We start from the raw sequence: 18096 nt of genomic DNA on the forward strand, positions 1-18096 counted from the left end.
GCTGTACTGAACAGGTAAAATGTGCAGAAACAGGATGTCACTGGAGCCACTAAATCACTACCAGAGGTGAATGCAAAGCCATATCCATGTCTCCCACATCGTAATGTAACATCAGTGTGTCTGAACCACATTGGCAGGAATGGTCTCCACTCAGGACTGCATGCGATGGTCATCCCAGGGGTGTGGAAATGGGTGGGCCTGAAAGGACATAGGCCTGTCCAGTCTTGTCGCTTACATTTTCTTTTTTTCTGGCTTTAAAAAAACACATGAGTCTAGGCTGCCAATTACAATAAATACCCTTACTAAATAATTGAAATACAACTTTTGATTTTAGAGCCTTATATTGTCTATGAACTGACTGTACATTACAGATTTAATATATATGGTTTGATTTTGATGTTTTATTTGTCTGCCGTGTCTGAAGCCGGTTCTGTTAGGTTTTACTACTAAAGTACCCGGAGTGAGCCAGATCGATAATGAGGACACACAGGTAAAAAGTAAGTGAGTTTTATTTACAGTGTGCTCTCAGGAGGGCTATCTGAAAAGGATGAAAGTTTGGTTAGTGGAATGTGGAGGATGGGAAGCGTGGTGCTGAATCTTCTGTTCTTACAGGGAACGATATGAAGGCTGGCTCAGCAGGAGGAGGAGGACGAGATCTTCAGAGGGTTAGTCTTTCGGCAGGTAAAGGTCTGAGAGCGACAAGGCGAAGGACGGTCGGTGACGAGCTCCAGATGCGCAGGGGTATCCAGGTGGGTACTTGAAGGTGCGGTGGTATTCCCTAGAAAACACAGACAATCAAGGTTACAGAAGACTTGTCAGGAGGGACACAGAGAAAAGGCCGTACATGTACCGGGGAAACGTAATGTTCCAGCAACGCATGGATCATCCCCAGGAGCTTAAGTAGGCTGGAGGCTCATCAGCAAGATCACCACCAGGTGAGCAGAAGGAAGCTCCACCCATGCCACTCCGATACTGCAGGAAGAGGTCAGTATCACAACAACAAATCCCCACAGGTTCAGTTCGTTCAACAGGATTTGTTTGTTTGTAGGGACTGCCAAGGTGTTTCCTTATTGACCAGCAGTTAATTAAAGTACGTTATTTACCAAATATCAGCTGGTTTGATGTACAGTATTTTACAAATTGTGTTAAATTTGGTGGTTCACCCACTTTTAGTCAAGCCCAGCTGTAAACTCATTTCTGTCTATGCCACTGGTTCATCTATAGATCATCGCTGAATTTTATATGACACCACTTACAATCAGTCTGCACCTTCACTCCAAACCAACTTTTTTTGCTTCGGTCTTGATGGCAGCAAATGCACGGGACGATTAACCTGTTGTCCAGCTCAGCTGATGCCAGCTGATGGGATGAAGCAAAGTGTTGTAAAGAGTCCAATTCCCGTGTCCAGACGGCAGATCTCAAAAAATTCTGTAATTCTTCACACACAGTACAATGATCCTTTCTTCCTGTGGGTCTGTCTTTGGCAATCAGATCTCTCTTGACGTGTGGATGTGCTGAAAAACCAATTGGTACTAACATCTGGCCACTGTGACATCTGTACGCAACACGTGCCAGGCAGTTGCATGATGTGACCACCCGGCCTCATGCAAACCACAGTGCAACCCCTGTCATACCCTGCCAAGTGCTGGTAATGCCGTCTAATGTGTCTGGTGACCGTCTGACTGTCAGACTCTCTAACAACTTCCTGATAACGTTATCGCTCCACTCATGATGCCACCACTCATGCCCTCTGGTGCCTGTTCTAAACGTAGCAGCTCCTTGAAAATAGCTTAATTTACATACTCATTGCTGGTCTGCATGTGGAGCAAATTACATCTAAATCAGACCGTTCCTTCAGGGTGCCTAACTTTTTTTCATCATTGAGTACAGTAAGTAACAAACATAGTATATACAGATATTGCCGTCCAGAATATAAGCAACCACCTTCTGAAGCATCAATGCAAAACAAGGGTCTGAAGATTAAAAAGGCGGACAATAATGTTTATCTATGTCTGTGTGTGTTCATGTGTCTGCCTGCTACCAAAATATCTCATTAACCAGTGGACAAATGTTAATGAAACTTGCAGAAAATAACTCTTTGATATACAATTGTCAACCCAATTGAAGACAGCCACCACTGCTAACTGACATTAGCTAACACAAAACTGGCTGTAACTCAGTGAATTATACAACTAGTGAGCTGAAATTTGATGTGGTTTAAGCTGAACATCATTCAAAAGCACATACTCGTTTTTACAAGTGCAAGCGAGTTTGTATTCTGATTGTTTTTGAAAAAGTTGTTGATATCTTGGGGTTTTAATGTGAAATAAGTGTCCCTATCTAAAAAGCCACTCTTAACTAAGTGTTGCATTAGTCCGCACCGATTAACTTGGCTCCAAAAATTATTTGTTTGTTGTTATGACAAACTACCAGTTGGGGCACCAATTTCCATGACACAATTAGAGAAAGAGATACAATTAACTCTTTTTCTTTGCTAAGGAAAATATACAGTGATGGCAAAATAAAAAAAGGAATTTTGTGTCATGACCAAAATCCAAAACACTCAATTCATTCATTTTTTAACTCAGCATCGTAATCAGATGTAAAGCTTGAAATGCTATAATAGAATCCTGTCAGGGAAGTGTCTTCATACTGTGGAACTAATGAGAGGCCATGTGGAGCTGAAAAGGAAGAGATCACTCTTTGATCACAGCTCACACTGAATACTGGAAACTCTGCTGGAAGCACTGAAAGGGTCTCAGTCTTACTGTTTGTAGATAGGTTTCTTTAGGAAAAAAGAAGAGCCAAAGAACATTAAAAAAAAAAAAATTAATCCACCTGAAGGAATAAATCTTTTGTCGATATCAGTGAAAGGTTTGGGTCCACTTTTAACAAAAGTCCCAGTTCCTGGGTTCATCAACTTTAGAGGATGCTGAGATTGTGTAAGGGGCGGCTATGTACTCAAATAAGGATAACAATGAGGATTATGAAAAAGGAACGTCTCCTCATTACCTGAAATGAGTGAGGTTTGTCGGAGGTGGGCCGCCTAACTGCTCAATTAATCCTCAGTGGTGTTGACTCTTTTATGTTTCGTAGAAATGTCACACACACTGCTCTCTCCTGCGCCGTGTGAAAGGAATACTAATGAGCCAGGGGTGCAGTGAAGTTTCCCACCAGATGGCACAAAGATTATTAGGACAGCAAGCCTGCATGCGGGTTGCTTTCCTACCAGACCTGCTAACATTTCTCAGCAGCTTTATCACATCAGGTGGTATTTAATGTTGCCAGTGGCTCTGCTGTTGTTAATGGCAGCTCCTTTTGTCAGATAAAATATGTTTTGTTTTGTCCATAAGTGGCAGCTGCTGACCTTGTGAGTGAACCGCAGTGTGTGGAGAAAGAAGGATCATTATGATGGTGCTGAATCTTCATCTTGCTTTTCCAGTGAGGCAGCGTCACAAAAAAGACAAGTAATTTATAACAGACGTAAGGTATGAAGTATGACTTAAAGCCACAGTTCAGATCTTTTGAAGTGGGATTCTGTGGTAAGGTCATAGACAAACTGTTAATATCTTACCTGTAGTAGATAGCTTTTTGAACATCCTCAGTTTGGAGAAATAGAGTTTAATGACACGGCTGACAAGATAAAACAAAGATTTAATTTGGGTTTGTGCAATTGATAAATTTTAAATCTTCACATCACCCTAAATTTTGCATTATACAGTTATTTACAAAGAGTTCTATTGTTAATTTCAAGCTTCATTAGGAAAACCATATCATTTCTAATGGAATAACTATGTAGTTCAAAACTGGCATTAGTGTAAAGCTTTATAAAGCAGTGTTTGATGAACCGTTTCAACATTTTTGAGAGCAGAGTTCTATTAAGAAGAAGCAAACCAATTTAGCTCTTGACCCTACTCAGATTACCATTCCATTGCTTCACCAATCCAGCCAGAATTAAACTATGTTTATTCAAACAGAAAGTCGTCCAAAGAACACAACCCAATTTTTTAATCCTTGGTGTCAGCTGTCAGGCAGAGATGGCACCACACTGGTCTACGCAAGAGTTCTTGGTTCACTGAATGACGGCAATATGTCCAGGTCCTGTGGCAACAAAATAAAGCCCAATTTAAGAGCCCTCCTTTACTGTACTCTACAGTTATTATAAAGTTTTAGGGATGATGTGCTTCCGTGATGATGTGTTTCACTTTTGCTACATTTAGGGCAGTGCATCATGGCCAAAAATTGTGTGGTTTATTCACAAACCTAAGCCATGCTGCTGTTCTTTTAAAAAAGAATACAACTGGTTCCTAGCAACCCTCTCAAACAAGCCATAGTTGCCCTTTTGTAACTGTAATGTCATGAACTTTAACATTTAACATGCTAACTGAAGCTTGTTGAGTCTGAGCTGGAGCTCTTGGGGGATGCTCTTTTTAGGAACATTGTAGAAGTTGTTTTTGTTGGGCTGTTTTTTTTTTTTTGTCTTGTATAGTTTTTTGTATTTTGTATTTGGTATTGACACACACCTGGATTTTTCAAACAGCAAATTGCTCAAACTTCTGCTTTTAGAGAGGCATCTTACTTTTGCTGATAATCAGGTAATCAAATGCATTTGATTAGCAGCACCTGGCAGCTACTTACCCTTTTGTTCCTAATTTCCAAACAGTAAGGCTGCTTCTATGTTTTCTCTTAATTATGTTGAATAACTTATGTGTAATATGCTTTTGTCTAATAAGAACTAGATGATCTTTATTTTGATAAGTGATTATATATGAAACCTTAAAATGAGAATGTATGTCCATAGGTTGTGGTAGTTTCAGAGTTCTGAGTTGGTTTTTCTCTGGTATTCATCTTTTTTTTTACCTAGGTTCAAGTAGTTTTGTTTGATATTTTTTGCCATACTTGCTGCCTCTCGAAGTCCTCCATGTTTTTCAAACTCCTCACTCACCTGTTTCATTCTTAATCAGCACACCTGTTCCCACTCACCATCACCCCCCTCCCAGTATATATACTCACTGATTCCAATTGTCATGTCCTGCTGTTTGCTCCTGTTCATGTTTTGTGATCCTGCTTTGGATTCTTGCTTGTTTGGCTAGTGATGGCCACATGACGCTTTCCAGGCAACTGTGTTTAAAAATGGTTCATTTCTTGAGACTTTGGATGCTCAGCAGATCCCCATGCTGATCAAACAATTGAGACAAATAATGATATATATATATATATTTCAAAGATATAAGACTTTTTCTATGTACACAATAGGCCTTTTTCTTTCAAATATTGTTCCCAAATTTGTGTAAATTTAGTGTGCACTTCTCCTTTGCTGAGCTAATCTATCCACCTCACAGATGTGGCATATCAAGATGCTGATTAGACAGCACGATTATTGCACAGGGTGTTAGGCTGGCCACAATAAAAGGCCACTCTAAAATGTGCAGTTTTATCACACAGCACAATACCACAGATGTCGCAAGTTTTGAGGGAGCCAGCAATTGGCATGCTGATTGCAGGAATGTCCACCAGAGCTGTTGCCTGTGAACTGAATGTTCATTTTTCTACCCTAAGCCGTCTACAAAGACGTTTCAGAGAATTTGGCAGTACATCCAACCGGCCTCACAACAGCAGACCATGTGTAACCACTCCACATCCCGCATCTTTACCTCCAAGATCATCTGAGACCAGCCACCCGGACAGCTGCTGCAACAATCAGTTTGCATAACCAAAGCTTTTCTGCACAAACTGTCAGAAACAGTCTCAGGGAAGCTCATCTGCATGCTCATTGTCCTTTTCGGGGTCTCCACCCGTCTGCAGTTTGTCATCGTAACTGACTTGAGTGGGCAAGTGCTCACATTTGATGGCGTATGGCACGTTGGAGAGGTGTTCTCTTCACGGATGAATCACAGTTTTCACTGTACAGGACAGATGGCAGACTGTGTGTATGTTGTTGTGTGGGTGAGCGGTTTTTCTGATGTCAACGTTGTGAATCGAGTGGCCCAAGTTGGCGGTGGGGTTATGCTGTGGGCAGGCGAATTCTATGGACAACAAACACAAGTGCATTTTATTGATGGCATTTTGAATATACAGAGATACCATGACGAGATCCTGAGGCCCATTGTTGTGCCATTCATCCATAACTATTGCCTCATATTGCAGCATGATAATACACAGCCGACAGCCCCATGTTGCAAGGATCTTGTATGGCCAGCATACTCACCGGACATGTCACCCATTGAGCATGTTTGGGATTCTCTGGCTCGGCGTAGTGTGTTCCATTCCCTGACAATGTCCAGCAACTTTTGTACAAGTATGTCTCTGCACACATAGATGTGTTAGCTTCTGGCGTGAAAACTGCACCATTTTCAACAGGCGCAGGATTATCAAGAATTCGTGTAACTTTTCCCCAGTCGACATCAAAAAATCTCTAGCAATTCCAGGAGATCGATCACGTGTTAAAAGAGCCTAAAATTCAAGCTCCTGAACCTGCATTTGGGTCCTCCCGTCTGTTTACTATGAATGTAAAGAAGAGCTACACAATATAGGCTTGGAAACAACATAAAGGACCATTTAAACAACATTCTTTTTCAAAGTAGACCATGTTTATTATAACAAGACCCCAACATCTTGCACTTATTGCAACAGCATGGCTCTGAAGTCTGACAGTTCCGGGGCTAATGTTACCATGCCTGCAGTTCAGATCTGTCACAAGCGGAAACATGCAGAGCATTTCGTTTTGATTAATAAATCAAAGGAGGTCCTGAAATGACAAGCAACTGAAACCATCCATCAAACAAGAATAAAATTATTCAAAATATTTGCAAAATAATTAAACTTCTCAATTTTGGCATCAGATCTGTTGCCAATAATGGTAATTAAAAGCAGGTCTAAATCTTTTTGTAAATTATATTATTGTGCTTTGGGGGGAAGGTTTTTAGCTGTTGAAGCAAATCTCAAACTCTGTTTTTCACAATGTAAGACAACATTTACAAATTATGAATTAGACTGCTATCCTTTTAATTAAACTGCAACATAGGTGTCCTGGAGTTATTTCAGAACATGTAGTCAATTATCTATCAGAATAGGACAAGGACTTAATTTTCTGTCACACGTGCCTGCAGAGCATCGTTTCATATAGCATTCTGCCTACAGGGATGTAGAGGGATTAGTACAACAACGTACAGCCGTTTACACATAGTGAGTTTATCAGAGTGGCAGTATTATAGCGATGCAACAGTAAGTAACAACAATAGTCCATCTGCTCCTCTTCGCCACAAGGCTGCCCAGACATTGTGGAATAGAATCAATAGACAAATGTTCACTAACAACAAAGCCCATAAATTGCACACATTGCTGGCAAAACAGCTTCTTCAGTGTGACACTGCGAAATTGAAAGATAAATAAATGTATCTCATTATTTGGTCATTTTGTTTCCATGAAGGCATCAAAGAAATGTTGTTAATACCTCCATACCTGACAGTTAAAGTAAACAGAAGGAAAGGTATGATTTGCAGCATCATACCCCATTTATTACAAGCAGAGGAGATTAAAGTGTCTGTAAAATCAACAGGGTTGTTTTTACAGGAGTTTAAAAACCCAGAGTTTATGCATTTTGAAGTATACGCTTGCGATTAAATGCATTATTAGGAATCACATCACATATATTCTTAACAAAGTTTGACGACGAGCTTGCCTAATGACCAGCCCAGCCATGTTGATGAGGGAGAACTAATTAAGACATCTTGTAAAATGATTTGCTTGGACAGTGCTGCATCCAGAAGGGGTGGCAGTTTAAATTTCCTGCTTGCAAAGCAGTAAATTGTTGGCAGTCAAAAATTCACAGAAAGAGTAATGTTTGACATGACAGGCACTCTTTGAATCGTGATCAAATGTGCAGCAAGTAGCATGTGATTTCATCAGTTTTCAAGCTGGGAAATGTCTAGGCTATATTCTTTCCATTTTTAGCATTAGAAGGTGAAAATCAGTATTTAATGCTATCTGAATAAGGTGTAAAACAAATAATTAATAGTACTGTTGTTGTTTAGTTGTGACTGGATGGATAAGCTAACAGCTAATTTGACCACAGAGCATTGTTGCCATCTTAAAACAACCCCAATCTCAAAAATTCATAGCAATTCATGAGAGTAGTATTTCAGAAAATATTTACATTGCTGTTGACACAACTATTTACATTGAATCGAGCAGTTATTTACAAGCACAAACAGCAGCAGCAGTGGCTATAGCACGTCCTGCAGGAATATCATCATTATGTAGGTGTAACGGTTTATAAGATAACAATCTCATACACTGCCATGAAATATCTTATGCTGGGATTGCTTTAGGAAGACAGCAATCCACTGGTTTTTGGCCTGCCTCGGACTAGCCATTAGCTCATCAATCCAGTCAGAATTACCTACAAAAGGTAAGATATTAATTGTTCATAACCTTTCTACAGAACCCCATTTCAAAAGGTCTGAAAGTCACATAAAAGATGTTGTTACAGGAAGCACAGAGGAAGCCAACATATACGTCTTTAAAACATTTTTAAAAAGAGATAAAACATCGCTATGAGGGTTTTTGACAAAAGTTTAGACACCCCTGGTTTAAATTTGTAATACCTTGAAGAGAGAAGAGAGAAAATTACTTCTGTTCTCTTCCAAAAGGATATACTCGTAGTAAGATTTTAATTAATTTAACTTTTTTGTACACTTTACAATTTTACCGTTTCCAAAGAACAAAAAAGTGAGAAAAGTTTTAAATGTGTGCATTTTCAGTGCTTGGTTACACATTCTTCAAAGGGAGTGAATCCCTTTCTGTTTTTTTGTAGGGAGGACACTTTCTGCAAAGAAACTTTCTTTCTGTTCTCGGAACATCTTGCATGTGCTGCTCTTTGATGTTTTGTCCACAGATTTCCCATGATTCTCAGGTCAGGGGACTTAAAGAGTCGTGGCAAAACTTTGTAAAACTTTCAGCTTGTGCCTCTTGATGTTTTCCATTGCAGGCTCTCTGTCGTGTTTAGAGGTCGTGCTCCGTTTAAACTTTTTTTTTAGTTTGATAAGTTTGCTGCAATTACATTAATGTACTTTCCCTATCTGTGAAATAGTCTCCAATTCACTGGCTGCAACACACCAGTCAATATATAAATCTGTGCCTTTGCTTTCTGCAAACATATCTTTACAGAATTTGTTTTTAAGTCCATCTATACATTAGACTTTTTCCCCAAAACACCTCAAAACTCATTTGAAAACCTCTGAGTCTAAAGTTTACAGTGAAAAAGACACTTTACAGCTGTACTATAGGTCAGTGCACCACCATTTCAAAAGTCAATAAGTGTTCTTTTTGAATCACTTTTCTACAAATGCTATAAGCGGGTCTCTCTAAAGGTTGTCTTAGTCTTCAAAAACCTCGTTTAACCATTTTATGTTACCTGCCACTTATGATTTTCGTGATCACGTTACAAACTTAGGAAAACCACTGCCTGCAAAGGCTTTCCTATTGAATTTTAATTTTCAAAATGTCAGGCAGCTGCTTGGAGGGGCCAGTGATTGCTGATCGTTGAAACAAGATCTGAGGATTCAGTTTATCAACAAAGGTTTGGAATTTGCATCACCCAGCCTTTGCCGACTAATTCATGCCTGACATTCTTGATAAATGATACCTTGGAGGTGAAAAATCTTTTCTCATGCCCGAACTTTTACCTGGTGCTCCCTCTTTTTCACTCTAAAATAATGTCAAACTAAACTAAAGGGTTAACCTTGCTTAAAATGATAACATCCCAATTTTATTTTCACAATTAACCCTTTTTAATGTTGGTTTTTGTTTTACTTATTGTTATTATTTTAAAAGTAAGTAAGTCTGTTACAATATGATTTCAAGTGTCATAGATTTAGTTTTATTTTTTTTCTGTACAATATATATTAAAGCAATCCACTTTTATCTGGCACTCATTTAGCTAGCCATTAGCCTGACCTGGTCAAAACATTTTGCCACTTTCTCCATACCCTGAGAACGTTCAAAGAGCTATCTTCGGCAGATGCAATATTTGTTTACAACCTTTCCATAAAATGCCACTCTATCTATCTATCTATCTATCTATCTATCTATCTATCTATCTATCTATCTATCTATCTATCTATCTATCTATCTATCTATCTATCTATCTATCTATCTATCTATCTATCTATCTATCTATCTATCTATCTATCTATCTATCTATCTATCTATCTATCTATCTATGAGCTGCTGCTTTAAACATTTATAATACATGTTTGTTTAAAGTAGCTCAAATCCTCGAAGACTCCCAGAGAAATATATTTTCCTTACTGAACGCCCCTGAAACCCCGTTATGCTGTCAGTGTAGGAATGATGGGGACACTACTTGTTTTTATTATAACCACAACACATCTAACCCCTTGGTTATGATTGCAGGGCCACAAGCTTCAGCCACAGACTGCAGCCACCAGGCTGACTCGGGAGTCCCAAATCAGCTTGCAAGACAGATTGTGGTCCTGACCTCAGACTCTGTTTTGGTCCCTGCTATAATCAGGATGTTCCCAAAGCACGAGCTGTCAGGATGCACACTTTAGTATTCTGCTGAGCTCTGCTGAGAGTACAACATATACTACGCTTGTTTCTTTTTGAATAAAAGTGGAGTGTAAAATTTTTGGGTGATGATAATTTGCAGTTCATGGCAGCACAAAAATCAAGACCTAAAGGATTTCTACTTTCAAATAACAGAGAACGCTGCCTGGTTTGAAGTTTAAAGTTGAGACAGACATGAGGAGCTTGAATTACAACTGGTCTGAGCTGGGAGCCTCAGGTTTGACTTGAAAGATTTTTTTATATAGTTATTGTCCTATATCCACTATTGTTTTTATGTGACAACAATATATTACCATGTAATGTTTATATTAATTTTGATATAGGGCAATATATGTCATAAATTAGATTTCTGTATACAGAATGTGAATGGCTCATTGAATAACATACTTTTAAATCTTCGTAGCCTGAAACTAAATGTCGGTGTTGATTTTCTTTTACATATAAACCATTTTTTAAAGTATGTGTTGATTTCAAACACTTAAATGTTTTTTTTTTCTTATAATATGTCTTCTGTAACTTTTGCCTAATAGGTACCTGGAAAGGTCACCTTAATGGAAAACATTACTGCTTTGAGACAAAAACAAAACAGTTTACCGCTCTTCACTTCAGTTTATTCATTCAGTACCAATTCCCAGCACAGGTAATCTCAGGGCATTTGACAGAAAAAGTAAACAAGTTCAAAAATAACCTAATTCAAAACAGACACAGTCAGGTTCAAATTAATCTCCATAACTGCCAAATTACAACAGCTTCTTCCAATAAACCTTTTTTTTTTTCTATTTATTCTTAAATGGATAGTTCAGATATTTAAAAGTGGGGATTTGTGTTAGAAACAATTATTATCTTGCCGGCTGTAGATAGCGGTTTGAATTATCTCAGTTTGAAGAAATAGAGCTTAGAGAAAAATAAATATAGGAATAGAGATTAGTGCTGACCAGATTGACGAGCTAACAGCCAGACCAAGCTATGGATAGTCTGAACTGCTGCTATCTTAAAACAACACCAAAGTCAAGGTTTTTATAGTTGTGTATGTTAGCTCTACTTCATAAACTTTTACATTTCATTAATTTAGCAAAGTAGACCAACAGAAATGTTATGATATTCCTGCTGGAAGTGCCTCAGGCTGCACTAAAAGTGCTACAGGAAGCTGCTGCTGCTGCCATTTGTGCCTGCAGTTCTATGAAAAAAACAGTGCCATGCAAAAATGACTGTGGTGTGTAAAGACAAAAAAATTATCATTCACATGAACCACAGCCGTCTTGAACCGGCTTTGTTCTTGGCCGGCTCAAACTAGCCATTAGCTTCAGTCCTGTCAGAATTAAACTTGATTTCTCCAAACTGAGGTCATTCATAGAGCTATTTACAACAGATAAGAGTTGATTATAACGTTTCTACAGAACACTCCTTTAGAAGTTGTGAACTATCATTTTAGGACACAACAAACAAAGGGGACACGTTTTATTTGACTATTTTTTTCTTTAATAAATGCTTGGTGCCTCTCTGAACTGAATGTATTAGCTGCTATATGCCTCTGTTTACCACAGCAGCATGGGACAAGTATCAGTTTTCTCACTTATCTCTCAGTAAAGCAAATGTGATGTTTTTTTTCATAATCTTAAAGGATTTGTCAATTTAAACAGTTTCACCATTTTAAAACTGTTAATGCCGTTGGATTATAGGTTGTGCTCATCATAAGAGCTCCACCTCCACCTGGTTTAGCCTAGCATCACCTGCCCTGAGTTGTCCCGATTACTCACCAGCTGCTCTAATTGCTCGGGTCTATTTAGGGCAGAATCCCCTGCCATTTCTTGTCAGCTTAAGTCTTGCCGTTGTTATAACTATGAGCTATTAAGCGTGAATCTCTGATTCTGATAACCAGCCTGTGTCCGAAGCTCTGCCGGCTGTCTGCGCCTGCTGCTCGGCTTCAGCAGGTTTTCCCCAGCAGACCTCTGTCAAAACTAATCTGTTTCTCTGTGTCCTCATCTGCAGCCAACCACCTCTATTCTCCGCCGTCCACCCCGTGTGCTCCATGCTGAGCTTCAATTTTCTGTCGTCCTATCAGCCTCAGAGCCAATATTTGTGGGAACGATCCTGAATTTGATGAGCCTCAATGGGACTATCAAAAACGCTATGACAAACAAGGATGCAGGCTGCTGGTCTGACCCAGAAACCATGAGGATAAATGGACTAAATCCAACAGATACAGCGCTGGAATTTCAATATAATTTAGATCTATGCTGCGCTTAGAAAATGAAAGAGCTCATGGGGGCTTTAGGGTACTCAGTAGAAACATTATAGGGTAAAAATATGACTTATTTATTACATATTAAAAGTTTCCCCAGTTGATTGCTCAAATCATAACTATTATTTTGTATATTACAAGTTTTTTTCCCCACATAACAAAATTCTGCACAAGCTAAAACTACCATAAATTATGCAATAAATTTTAGGTTTACCAGCCCAGTGGGGGAGTGAGCAGCGCTCTGCTTGATCAACAACAGGAGAAATATTTTTTATTTCTCAGGGTTCTTTTTCCCCCCAGTGAGAAGTAAAATCAGTGAAGTTAAAAATGTGAAGCACTATTTCTTACGATGAAAAAAAGCAAGAGACTTTTTAAATGCACTCATTATACATTCAGTATGTCCAGCACATAAAATTAAAGGACTAGCATTCTTTGAAAGAATCCCCCACCTCCTTTTATGCCAGAGTTTTAGACTGAGATCATCTTGTGCTGTGAAATGTCTGTGTGCCCTATTTGCTCAAACTTTAAAAATAATGTTATGCATTCAATATCGCAAGATGTCATGTGCAGAGTATGCGTTGTGCATGACTCTCAGCTACTACCACACCAAATTCTACTTCAATATCTGGAAAACTGGCTAAGTTATAGCCATGTATGTGTTGGCTAATATCTATTAGCTGTGGGGGCCATTTTGAATCAGAATGACTCTCATAGCTGATCAATCATAGACGTACATGCAAAGATTATTTGTTGAGAATTTCATTAAAATCGGTCCGGTGACTTATGAGATATTTCGCTAACAGACAGACCAGGTTGACACCAACACTTAATGCCACAGTTTTAAGCAGAGATTTTACACAATGTGCAGAGTTTGGCGTGTGTATTGGAAACTATGATCAGCTACTACCTTCCTTAATAGTGTTGTTCTTGCATTTGGAGATTTTCAGTTTAAATGAGCTTTACTGTGACTGCTGTAAGAGAAAGAAAATCAAGCAGAGTACAGTAGTGATGGCCACATTTTCGAGCCCTTTTTAAAAAAAACATGAACTCAGCTGAAAAGGGATTTTTTTTTACGACTCGGTGGTCGATTACACACAACCAGCTTAACGTGGGTCAGACAGAGGTCGAGAGCTGTCTAAAGAGGGATCATCTCATCCCCATCATGTGGATACAAGAAAAGAGCATGTGCAGAAACGTGTCTGCCTGCCTTTTTTTTTTTTTTTTCTCTGTGAATTCATGATTTGGCTTACGATAGCCCAAGACAGCCGACTAAATATAATGTTGAGTCTGTTTGTAGAAAGGCTCAGGAGTAAGTGAGAGCTTCTCCTTTCTTGTTAGAAAAGGTCAAGCACAGAAGACAGCTTCACAGCGCCTGCTCCATCTTTTCACGTGTCCTAAGATTGTCAACATTACAAGCCCCATCTCATTGCATTTTGACAGAATGTGCTCCGTAAATCCCTTTAGGAATGATCAATATGACAGATGTGCTGCTTCGGAGCAGGTGTTATTGAATGGTGAAGGTGATTGGTGCAATGGGATCACTTCCACTGAAACCCCCTCCCACAAATGACACAGGAAGAGGATGAAAATGACAGCTGAGACTTTAAGTGCTTGTCACATGGAGGGATGTAAAAGCTGTTGATCTTCTTGTAGTCGTAACCACACAACTGCTGCTGTAAACCAGCGAGGAAACGCTCCGTGAGAAACACAGAACAAATTATTTTGTGTGTGTGTGTCAGGGTGAGGTGGGGGTGGGGGTGTTAGCAAGGAAAATGACAATGTGTGTATATATGTATATGTGTGTGGGGGGAGGGGAGTGGACTGTATCATCAGAAAACTCTCCTGGAGACAGAAATGAAAACTGTCAAGGTCTCTAACATCCCTTTGATTTCACCAGTTCAGATTTTTTGAAGTGAGGTTAAGTGGAAAGGTTATGAACAGCTAATATCTTACCTGGCACAGATAGCTCTTTGAATTTGTTACACTTGGGGAAAAGATTGACAGGCTAGCAGCTAGTCTGAGCGAGGCCAAGACCACAGTGGATTGCTGCCATCTTAAAACAATTCTTGTATCAAAAGATACATTACACAGTTGCTCCAGCAGAAATATGATTATATCGATGCCAGACGTGTCTGAAGCTGCTACAGCTAGCAGCTGCTGTTGTTTGAGTTTGCAACAAACCATAGATTTCTTCTTCTTCACCCTTGATCCTTTGCTCTCCACACTTTTAGAAAGAGGCTGGATTATGGCAAACTGAAAACCTCATTCAGTGTGAAGGCATTATTGATTGCCGCTGTGTTCGTAGTGGGCACCAAAATAATTTTCTCTAATATTTTGCGCCATACTGAAAAGCTTACCTATATCCTCATCATGCTATGCACCCGCCCTGGTACGACTCTGACGAATCCCGTCAGGATGCAAATCCGGACTATAACATCGTGATCCTGATGGCCTGATGGGGTTGTAGCTCAGGCATGAGGCTAGTTCTGCTATAAGTTCTAGACAAACAAGTCACATCGGTGTGAGTGGATATGCTGGCACTCCAGTCGAGACATTAATATGCTGCCATTGTGATGATAAACCACCACAACCTCTCTACAAATGTTTTATGCATGCTCAAAACCATTGTGAACTTATCACGCATAATGGGGGAGCCAGCTGCATTCTTATTACATGCCTGAAGACCTAACCCTAGAAAGACCCCCCTACTTTCTGTTTAATATTTTTATGCTATAGCAGGATTTTCATCCAGTGTTAAGAGGGTCTAAACAATTATACATAGCAAATTTGATGGAGCTGTAAAGGTTTATAAAATAACATTTTTCCTGAGCCACAGTGAAGTTTTTCACACTGGAGTTGTTTCAAAATCAGTAGCAGCTCCTGAGCATAATTATTAGACGAGCACAGAGTGGCTTCAGTTTCTGAATCGCTAACCACTCAAATTTTGTGTTATGTTTTCTGTGAAAAATCTCAGCTATATGTTGTTTAACACTTTTTTTTGGTCGCCTTTTTATGAACAACATCGCCTGTTTTTTCCCTCGCCATCCTGCAGGTCAAGGTTGTGTCTCGCAAGCCTCGCGTAAACACTCAGGTCTAATTATTAAATCAGAGAGATGGAAGCGTTTTCCCTCCCAGAATGGGAGTATTTTTCGTTCTAACTGTGCAAAATAAAACAGATTCCACAGCTGTGCGTACAGAGCAGCATTCACATGAGAATGAGCGAGACACAATGGGTTGACCTGTTCTGCCCCATAACTGCAAATAAGTAAAGAACTGAGAACGATTCACCAAGGCACAGTTTTTAAATTCCATTAGAGTCCAAATTACTGAAAAACACAGAGAACAAAATACACAGCAAGCTAAGTAATTAAATAATTAGCATCATCTATACAGAGAAACTACTTTTTGAGGTAAACTTTGTTTTGTTTATTAAGAAGGGTGACGCCTCATCTGTTCTAATGAGCCGTCGGTGCCTGTTCAAAACAGCAACTGCCTAATTTATTGTTGGCCTTGTTTGGACTAGCCATTACCTCCTCAAGTCTGGTCAGAATTTTCTTCTATTTCTCCAAAGTGAGGCTGCTTCAAGGGGAGCAGCAGCAGCACAGCGGAAACTGCATGAAGGGGAAAATTTGGATGTTCAAGAAGGATATGTTTTGCTGTCATAAATAAAGCAAGATCCACACCGTGACCCATTGGTGTGAAGTACCTGAGGAGAAAAGCTTCTGCCACTGAAAGCCACTGTCATGGCGAATCAATCAGTCCATGAGAGAGAACAGGAAATGCCACTGAGCAGGAACTGAGTGTAATCATACGTCCCCTGAAAGGCACAAAAGAATACATGCCAGAGTATTGTGTCCCACGGCGTCTTTTCCCTTCACTTTGGAGGAAGACGCACATCACGCTCAGTGGCACAACTCACACCTCTTTGTATGGTTGATTTTAAACCTGACGTGCACCCCAGCCAAACAGCTAGTAGTTGAAACACGGATTCTCCAACTAAATTTAGAGATTTTATTGTTTTTAACGTTTCTGATAGGCTTGGTTTAAAAAAAAAGAAAAGATCTGAACTGCAGAAATCAAAAGTTTTCTCCTCATGCCAAAAAAGTTTAAACAATTTTTTTCCCCTTATCATAACTCTTTAAAACTTCTATGCAGGAACATCAGAGCTGAACATGTTTGTGTTTAACTGTAGTGAGGCAGGCAGGACGTGTAAATCTATCTGCTACCTGCCTTCTGAATTCAGGATCTGCTACCATTTTTTGGAGTAAGAGGAAGAAAAAAAACACAAACTAGTTATCAGAATACAAGTTTTGTCAACTCACTATGTTGCAAACTATCCTTTGAAGCAGAAGTTTGATCAGTTGTCAGGTTTTCAGCTCTTTCAGTTTGCTGTCACTGTGCGAGAAGCTGCCATAAAGTGCAAGTTCGAACACGATGCTTCCAACTCACCAGGAAAGTCGGTCGTCTGAACGTGAACCAAATCCAGAACGAATCGTGGAAGAATAAATATGTCACGCATTTGTGTTGCTTTCATCAGACAGAAGCTGTCAGTCCAACTAAACTTCACTTCCTGCCTCAACTTTTTGTTCAGAAGGTAGTTTCAGGCGGGACTAATTACTCACAGTCAACTTTCTGTTTAGTTTTTATTAACTTTTACCAACACACTAAAAGCTTTAACTAGACAATAAAAACTGCAACTCAGTCTCGCTCAAGAAATAATGGCCTTTTTTTAGGTACAATAACATAGAAAGTTCATAAAAAAGGTTAAAATATTGTGAGATGGCAACATTTTATAGTTAGTGGTTTTGATGAGCCAGCAGTTTTGTTACTTGATGGCAAACCTTTAGTTTCTAATGATGCATGAGGACTGATTATCTTTGGTGGAACCCGAACAAAGTAAGTTCAGTTTTTGAAACTGGATAATTGCAGGGAAGCTGAAAAGTGGAGGAACTTTAGAAAAGGTTGGGTCAGACTCAAATCTTTTCTGTAAAAACCTGCAGAGAAATGTCACATGCCTTCTAGCTCATCCCCATTAGGTGTTCTCACCGATAATAAAACTCAGATACTATGCAGGTGGGTACGGTGTCATATTTATGGTAAAAGTCAAGAGAAATACGATCTTATACAATCAGTCTGAAACTGCGTAAACTGACCAAAACCATGCAACACAAACATGTATGGGTGAAAAACTGCAACAACCTTCAGACCACGGAGCTGTTGTAGCTTCTGAAGTGAGTCTGCATGCTTACCCCAGTCGGATAGCT

General features: G+C 39.4%; 1 long non-coding RNA gene across 1 annotated transcript; it reads right to left on the reverse strand.

The window, feature by feature from the left end:
• Positions 1-501: 501 nt before the first annotated feature.
• On the reverse strand, positions 502-17399 carry LOC119617905. The gene is made up of 3 exons (XR_005234359.1): positions 17282-17399; positions 611-778; positions 502-538 (listed from the first exon to the last, which is right to left on the reverse strand). It is a non-coding gene; the product is annotated as an uncharacterized LOC119617905 (long non-coding RNA).
• Between the last annotated feature and the right edge of the window lie 697 nt (positions 17400-18096).

The sequence above is a fragment of the Kryptolebias marmoratus genome, linkage group LG17 (genome assembly GCF_001649575.2).
Source record: "Kryptolebias marmoratus isolate JLee-2015 linkage group LG17, ASM164957v2, whole genome shotgun sequence".
Classification (NCBI taxonomy): Eukaryota; Metazoa; Chordata; class Actinopteri; order Cyprinodontiformes; family Rivulidae; genus Kryptolebias; species Kryptolebias marmoratus.